The sequence below is a fragment of the Oncorhynchus masou genome, chromosome 18, assembly GCF_036934945.1.
Source record: "Oncorhynchus masou masou isolate Uvic2021 chromosome 18, UVic_Omas_1.1, whole genome shotgun sequence".
Classification (NCBI taxonomy): domain Eukaryota; kingdom Metazoa; phylum Chordata; class Actinopteri; order Salmoniformes; family Salmonidae; genus Oncorhynchus; species Oncorhynchus masou.
Genome location: NC_088229.1, coordinates 18,223,291 through 18,225,864, shown reverse-complemented (window position 1 = coordinate 18,225,864; position 2,574 = coordinate 18,223,291). Strand labels below are relative to the sequence as shown.

At 44.4% G+C, this 2,574-nt stretch overlaps 1 pseudogene; it reads left to right on the top strand.

The window, feature by feature from the left end:
* Positions 1 to 104, top strand: part of LOC135559313 (calcium/calmodulin-dependent protein kinase II inhibitor 2-like) — a 10,426-nt pseudogene extending 10,322 nt beyond the window's left edge.
* Positions 105 to 2,574: the final 2,470 nt, after the last annotated feature.

The following is a 2,574-nucleotide window of genomic DNA, read 5'->3' as shown; positions in this document are numbered from 1 at the left end:
GGCAGCTCAGGATAGACGGGAGACTCTGTAGGGAGGAGACGGAGAGACAGCCTGGTGCGGAGGCTGCCACCAGAGGCCTGGTGTCTGGAGGAGGCACCGGATAGACCGGACCGTGGAGGCGCACTGGAGGTCTCGAGCCCGCAAAACCCTACCTGGCTGGACAACTCAAGGGTGAAAACAGGCTACCTAAGTATGGTTCTCAATCAGGGACAACGATTGACAGCTTCCTCTGAGAACCACACCAGGCCAAACACAGAAATCCCAAATCATAGGAAAAAGAACATAGACTGCCCATCCCAACTCACGCCCTGACCATACTAAAACAAAGACAAAACAAAGGAACTATGGTCAGAACGTGACACTGATTCCCCAGAATTTTTCCTTATTGTGGGCCAATACCTTTACCACTTTTAGTCTTAATCTTCACTACAATACTCACTGTTTAGCACATTACCTCACATGTGAATCCTTAAAGGGATGGGTGGAGCTGGCTTAAGAGGGTGTGAACAATGATGAATGGGTATAGACAAAGAAGATTTCTCCAGTAGGTGAACCAAAACACTTAAGTGCCAATTTTCATGTGGGGTTCTAAGTTTATCAACTTTCAAAGCATTGTTCCTCAAATACAGTGTATGATATACCATTTTGTAGCTCTGTGTGTCTGCTTTTATCCAATGTAAACAAAAACACATTTTCTAATGTTGCTACATAAGACCGAAGTATGACGTTCGGTCACAGACGCACTGACTGTAAAAAACATTGAAAAAAGTCCAAGATAATCAGACCATTTCTCCTTTTTTCTTTCACTTCCCCTGTACTGTAGATCCATTTCATTAAAGTTCTGCCTAATAGTCCGTCCTTTTTTAAAGTATGTCTGAGAAAACACAAGTATTGGTTTATAATGTCTTTGTTTCTATTAGTTGATCATGTATTTTGATTAGTGCTTTCAGAAAATTGCGATTTTGTGTCACTCAGCTACACACAATACCCAAAAATGTCAAAGTGGAATTATGTCTTTAGAAATGTTTACAAATTAATTAACAATGAAAATCTGAAATTTCTTGAGACAATAAGTATTCAACTTTGTTATTTTAATTTTAATTTATCTAGGCAAGTCATTTAAAAACAAATTCTTAGTTACAATGGCGGCCTACATGGCAAGCCTAAATAAGTCTAGTAGTAAAAATGTGCTTACCCATATCTCATATCTGTACCCCACACATTCTGTACAACTTTCTTTAAGGTCCCTCAGTCAAGGAGTGAATTTCAAGCACAGATTCAACCATTGGAATTGGATTCGACCCCATTGGAAGTTTTGATGGACTCGGCATGAGCTTATCTTCTTCTCCTGCTTCTACCATGCAATGCTGGTAGCAAAGGTTATTGCTGTCCTCGTTATGAAATGATCAACTTTACCCTGCATATCTAAAAATGACCTCATATACTGAACCAAAACTACAAAACTATTGCTGATGGTGAACCTGAACAATCAAAATAACATCTAATGTAAGCCCCAATCACCATGTAGCCTACCTATAGCCAGATGAGAGTTATGTCGCCGGTGGTAGCTTAGACTACTTTTATTTTCAACAGGCATTTGATAAAAATAACCAAGAAAATTACAATGGTTGTCACTCAATTAATTAAGCTTTATATTGTGCAAGCTATTTTACAAACATTTGAATGCTAAAGGTGACACGCATATGTGACAGATCAGGAATATACCTACCTCTCACTGGTCAGCATGCGAAGCAGCGCACAGTGTGCAATTTGTCAATGCTACTGATTTTGCCTGGGACTGTTCGGCATTCAAAATGACTTGTAGATCAATGACTGCCAACATAATTCCGATATCATTTGTAAGTTCATGCTAGATAGAAATTTGTCTTCTGCTTTAATCCAACCCCCAATATACACACACATTAGAGAGGCTGGAGCAGAGCGCAGCACCCAATGAGTAGTTTAGGGGGTTAAGTTCCTTGTTCAAGGGGTCCCCCACCGGTACCCAGCACCTCAACTCCGGGCCATACCCCTCCCAGTCCACAAGGGAACTGCAGGCCCGTCACCCGGCGTCTCGAGTCCAGAACAGCACGTACTGTGTACGCCGAGGACACTTCGATGTCCAGAGGGGGGTGGAGGGACCTCGGGCACCTCACCCTCTTGCAGGGGACCAGCTACCACCGGCCTGAGGAGAGACACATGAAACGAGGGGTTAATACGATATTTGGAAGGGAGTTGTAATCTATAACACACCTCGTTTATCCTCTTCAGGACTTTAAAGGACCCCACACACTGCGGCCCCAGCTTCCGGCAGGGCAAGTCGGAGGGGTAGGTTTCGGGTCGAGAGCCAGACCCTGTCCCCCGATACGAACACGGGGGCCTCACTGCGGTGATGGTCTTTGCTCCTCTTCTGCCATCCACCGGCCTGCTTGAGGGATTTCTGGACGGCCCTCCAGTTCTCCTTGGAGTGCTGCACCCACTCCTCCACCGCAGAAGCCTTGGTCTGACTCAGATGCCACAGTGCCAGGACCGGCTGGTAGCCCAAATCGCATTGAAATGGTGACATGTTCGTGG